Source organism: Schistocerca cancellata, chromosome 1, assembly GCF_023864275.1.
Source record: "Schistocerca cancellata isolate TAMUIC-IGC-003103 chromosome 1, iqSchCanc2.1, whole genome shotgun sequence".
NCBI lineage: Eukaryota > Metazoa > Arthropoda > Insecta > Orthoptera > Acrididae > Schistocerca > Schistocerca cancellata.
In genome coordinates, this window is record NC_064626.1 from 585,482,078 (window position 1) to 585,488,496 (window position 6,419).

The window sequence follows — 6,419 nt, forward strand, 5'->3', positions numbered from 1 at the left end:
CAATCTGCTATTTTCCTTTAATCGTCTCAGAATATAGTTGTTCATACTAGACGTCCAACAGTGTTGTGTTTTAACGTTGAGTGGCTCCCCTAAACCCGCTTGCATAATTCAATAGACAATTTTAGGCAAGCCAGCAGCTGTGTGGAGCAGAACAATACGACCGCCGCGGGATTATAAGGTACATGGTGTGGACAGTGCGCACGGTCATGAAACGCTCACGAAACGACAACAGCCATTCGTACTCCCGGGCGTGTTACAATCTCACTGAAAGGTACACTGTTTATTGTTGTGCCCCTTTCCCCATAATGTTCCAGTACTGGACCTTGTGCATCCCAAAAAACCGTAAGCATCATTTTTCCTGGAGACGGTTGAGTCCTGAACATTTTTTGGCACAGCGAATTATGTTACCATTCCATACGGTGCCGTTTATTCTCCGGCTCGTGACGATGGATCCCTGTCTTAACATCTTAGGTCATCAGTCCCCTAGAACTTAGAACTGCTTAAACCTAACTAATCTAAGGACATCACAAACATCCATGCCAGAGGCAGGATTCGAACTTGCGACCGTAGCAGTCGCGCGGTTCCGGACTACAGCGCCTAGAACCGCACGGCCACCAAGGCCGGCTATGCAACTGTAAGAGTTGTTTTGTGACACATCTTGCATAAACTTTATGAAACCCAAGTCTGTAGTGGATGATTTCGTAGGCAGAACCGTGACTCTACAGCTAATCGTCTGTCCAAGAGAATCATTCACGTCAACGCTCAATGGTTTCTTCATGTGTGGTGGTAAACGGTCGTCTGGCTCCTTCATTGTGCGTAACACTTGTGGAACTATTTCGGTGTTTTTCAATCTTTTCGTAGACACTCCACTATGGTAAAACTCTGTTTCCGTCCTGTACCTAAAGTCTTCGATGAATTTATGATTAACAGCACGGTAACGATAACGAAACTAGCCTAGCAGGTGGAAAATTGCAAAGATATAACAACAAATAAGCAAAGCACGCGTCATCAACTCAAAACGACAGTACTACCAAAATAAACAAAAAAGTAACTAAGTTTCGGATAATAATTGACTTACCCTCGTAAATGTCGTAGTTTCGTTTCAGTATGACTACCAGCAGGGGGGGGGGGGGGGGGGGTTAGCGCGGGGTGTGCGTGAGGTTGTTGGTCGTCCCGTGACGCCACTGGAGTTGCAGGAAGCATGGGTGTTTCCAGATTAAGCTTGCAATACCGGAATTAGAATCAATTATCTCATTTTTTGAGGTTAGCGAGCCGTCTCTTTCGCAAGTTAACAGAATAAAAGCTAGGGTTACACATTATTTTCGAATGGCGCAGGATGTGGGTGCGCTGTGAGAACAGCCCGATGAATTGCTGGTATGCATTCAGCGATTGTTAGCTAGTGTAGGGACGTTGTGTCAGCATAGTTGTGTCACCCAGTTGTAGAGCGAGCATCTCGTAGGGTCCCCTTCTACAGTAATGTACGATGTGTTTGTCAAGTTACCCAATCCGTTAGAGGGCCTGTTGCGAGGAGCTGGGGTTCCGTCATTGGATTCCACTAAAGAGGTACTCAGAGCATTAAAATTTTTGTTAGGATTGGGGGATAGAGGGGAGGTTTTTGGATTAAGTGCTGGGTCAGTGGGCGATTAGAATAGGCGTTGATGGATTCAGTGCGTCATCAACTCTCATTCACCGCATTTCGTGAGCTAATTTGTAGTAATTCTTTCAGCATCCTCGTCTAACATGAGTTTGTCGGGAAAAGCTATCTTGCGGAGCAGTTTTCTGATGAACCACTAGAGAAAAATGTCAAAATGATGAGAGAAAGCGCTGGAAGTTTGTCTTTGAGATACAGTGAACGGGAAATAGGTGAAAGTATTTTACAGGAATGCCTCCGAGTAACCACTCAAGGGAGTTGTTTTGCTAGCAGCCACGCAACTTTCGGTAATTAGAAGAGTTAATGTATCGTTTGCAAGCTGTAGCGCATGCTGATCAGGCAGGGGAAGAAGGATTTACCTTGTGGCAAGGAATGCTAAATAGTAACACTTGCCGGCAATCGGCGTCATCTGCAGTGAAGTGCTTTAGGTGCAAGCAAAATGGATGTACAATTGAGGAATCGTGCAGCACGAAGGAGTTTTAAAGACGGTTGACAGTAATTCAAATTGTAGTCGTGAACAATTGGCTTTTCTAAAAGAATTTTGGTGATCCTGGGGCACGAGTCCCTTTTGCCTGTATGTCAAGACTACTCTTTGTTCTCTTTTTGGTACCGGAAGGTCTTCCACCTCGATCAAGGGTTAGTGGGTGCTAACACATCAGAAGCATTGTAGATTACCAGCAGTATCAGATGGAATTGAGTCCTGTCAGTTAGCCATTTCTCGAGAAAATGCGAATTTTGGAGATAATTAAGGTTAAGATTCGGGTTGGTGATTTTATGTGGAGGTTTCCACTAAGGGTGGCCCGCAACCTTCCAGCACTGGCTATCGTAGGTGCAGATTTTATTTCTAACGGTGAATCGCTTCCACAGTGGAGACATTTGTCTTCCAAGTATAACGGGCAGCTTGTTACATTATGTGAAGAATATAGTGAAATTCTCACTGGTAGGTTCGTGAAATGAGAGAAGCAAAGTATGAGTCGAGTTGACGAATAACATTCCCAACCACACAGGTTGCCTCCACGCCGAATGCAAGCGTTATGGCCAGGACTGAGGTTATGCCAAGTGAAGGAGTTATTAGGCCATCAAAATCCCCATACTCCTCTCCTATGCTCGTGGTGGCCCAGCCGCATTGCAGGATGCATCCAGTTGTTGACTGTCAGGACCTTAACAAAAAATTATTCCTATAAACTGTACCTCTTCCTGAATTGCATTCGTGTTTCCCGTGGTTTCAAAGGCAAAGTTCTTTACGACCTTTGACCTAAACCAAATCTATTACCAAATCCATGTGTCCGAGAAGTCGAAACAAGTAAGCGTTCGCTATTGACGGGCACTTTACGAGTTTACAGTTCCCTTCGGACCGTCCTTAGGGACAGCAGTCCGGTCAGCTATCCTGGATAGCTCTGCTCTTAAATTTGTTTGTTTCATTACCTTGATGACTCAGTAATTTTTACTGAGAGTTTCTAGGAGAATGTTGGTGATGTTAGAGAAGAGCTCAAACAGTTGCGAAGGGCGGGTTTTACGGTCAGATATTCGAAAGAAATATTTGCTGAGCCTGAAATATCGTTCATGGCCATACTGTTTCTGAGCAGTGGGCTAGGATTTATTAGAGTCGCACTGAGGCGATCTATTCCTGTTCCACATCTAAAAATGTCTAAGCGGCGTCTCATTTTATCGGAATGGTCATTTATTTCCGAAAATATGTGTTAAATTTTGCCTAACTAGCGGCAACATTAAATGATCTCCGTAAGAAAGGAAGAAATATCGAGTGATGTCCTTCCAATCAATCGTATTTTGAGACCTTAAAGCAGGCTCTAGCTATCACACCTGTGTTGGTTACGGCTGATTTCAGAAAATAATTTATTGTCCAAAAACACGGTTTCCGCCATCTTTCTGCAGGAAGAAAAGTCTGGGAGACGCTCTGTAACTTATGCTTCACATAGTCTATCACTGTTGTTGTTGTGGTCTTCAGTCCAGAGACTGGTTTGATGCAGCTCTCCATGCTACTCTATCCTCTGCAAGCTTCTTCATCTCCCAGTAGATTGCCAACGCCCTACTGCGAGATTCAGATCCTTCTGAATCTGTTTAGTGTATTCATCTCTTGGTCTCCCTCTACGTTTTTAACCTCCACACTGCCCTCCAATACTAAACTGGTGTTCCCTTGATGCCTCAGAATATGTCCTACCAACCGATCTCTCCTTCTAGTCAAATTGTGCCACAAATTCCTCTTCTCTCCAATTCTATTCAATACCTCCGCATTACTTATGTGATCTACCCATTTAACCTTCAGCATTCTTCTATAGCACCACATTTCGAAAGCTTCTATTCTCTTCTCGTCCAAACTACACTCCTGGAAATTGAAATAAGAACACCGTGAATTCATTGTCCCAGGAAGGGGAAACTTTATTGACACATTCTTGGGGTCAGATACATCACATGATCACGCTGACAGAACCACAGGCACATAGACACAGGCAACAGAGCATGCACAATTTCGGCACTAGTACAGTGTATATCCACCTTTCGCAGCAATGCAGGCTGCTATTCTCCCATGGAGACGATCGTAGAGATGCTGGATGTAGTCCTGTGGAACGGCTTGCCATGCCATTTCCACCTGGCGCCTCAGTTGGACCAGCGTTCGTGCTGGACGTGCAGACCGCGTGAGACGACGCTTCATCCAGTCCCAAACATGCTCAATGGGGGACAGATCCGGAGATCTTGCTGGCCAGGGTAGTTGACTTACACCTTCTAAAGCACGTTGGGTGGCACGGGATACATGCGGACGTGCATTGTCCTGTTGGAACAGCAAGTTCCCTTGCCGGTCTAGGAATGGTAGAACGATGGGTTCGATGACGGTTTGGATATACCGTGCACAATTCAGTGTCCCCTCGACGATCACCAGTGGTGTACGGCCAGTGTAGGGGATCGCTCCCCACACCATGATGCCGGGTGTTGGCCCTGTGTGCCTCGGTCGTATGCAGTCCTGATTGTGGCGCTCACCTGCACGGCGCCAAACACGCATACGACCATCATTGGCACCAAGGCAAAAGCGACTCTCATCGCTGAAGACGACACGTCTCCATTCGTCCCTCCATTCACGCCTGTCGCGACACCACTGGAGGTGGGCTGCACGATGTTGGGGCGTGAGCGGAAGACGGCCTAACGGTGTGCGGGACCGTAGCCCAGCTTCATGGAGACGGTTGCGAATGGTCCTCGCCGATACCCCAGGAGCAACAGTGGCTTGCGGAGTATAAATGTAGATGTAGAATTTGCTGGGAAGTGGCGGTGCGGTCCCCTACGGCACTGCGTAGGATCCTACGGTCTTGGCGTGCATCCGTGCGTCGCTGCGGTCCGGTCCTAGGTCGACGGGCACGTGCACCTTCCGCCGACTACTGGCGACAACATCGATGTACTGTGGAGACCTCACGCCCCACGTGTTGAGCGATTCGGCGGTACGTCCACCCGGCCTCCCGCATGCCCACTATACGCCCTCGCTCAAAGTCCGTCAACTGCACATACGGTTCACATCCACGCTGTCGTGGCATGCTACCAGTGTTAAAGACTGCGATGGAGCTCCGTATGCCACGGCAAACTGGCTGACACTGACGGCGGCGGTGCACAAATGCTGCGCAGCTAGCGCCATTCGACGCCCAACACCGCGGTTCCTGGTGTGTCCGCTGTGCTGTGCGTGTGATCATTGCTTGTACAGCCCTCTCGCAGTGTCCGGAGCAAGTATGGTGGGTCTGACACACCGGTGTGAATGTGTTCTTTTTTCCATTTCCAGGAGTGTATTTATCGTTGACGTTTCATCTTCCACACACACTCCATACAAATACTTTCAGAAACGACTTCCTGACACTTAAATCTTTACTCGATGTTAACAAATTTCTCTTCTTCAGAAACGCTTTCCTTGCCATTGCCAGTCTGCATTTTATATCCTCCCTACTACGACCATCATCGGTTATTTGGCTCCCCAAATAGCAAAACTCCTTTACTACTTTAAGTGTCTCATTTCCTGATGTAATTCCGGCAGCATCACCCGAGTTTAATAGACTACGTTCCATTATCCTCGTTTTGCTTTTGTTGATGTTCATCTTATATCCTCCTTTCAGGACACTGTCGATTGCGTTCAACTCCTCTTCGAAATCCTTTGCTGTCTCCGACAGACTTACAATGTCATCGGCGAAACTTAAAGTTTTTTATTTGTTCTCCATGGATTTTAATACCTACTCTGAATTTTTCTTTTTTTCCTCTACTGCTTGCTCAATATAAAGATTGAATAACATCGGGGATAGGCTACAACCCTGTCTCACTTCCTTCCCAACCACTGCTTCCCTTTCTTGTCCCTCGACTCTTGCCGGCCGGAATGGCCGTGCGGTTCTGGGCGCTACAGTCTGGAGCCGAGCGACCGCTACGGTCGCAGGTTCGAATCCTGCCTCGGGCACGGGTGTGCGTGATGTCCTTAGGTTAGTTATGTTTCATTAGTTCTAAGTTCTAGGCGACTGATGACCTCAGAAGTTAAGTCGCATAGTGCTCGGAGCCATTTGAACCATTTGAACCCTCGACTCTTATAACTGCTATCTGGTTTCTGTACAAATTATAAATAGCTTTTTGCTCCCAGTATTTTACCCCTGCCATTTTCAGAATTCGAGATAGAGTCTATCACTATTAGAGGGTAAATATTCACAATACGAACTAGAGGCACTAGCAGTTTTGTTCGCCTTTGAACCATTTAAGTTAAATTTGGAACAAGAAACACTTTTGTTAGAATATG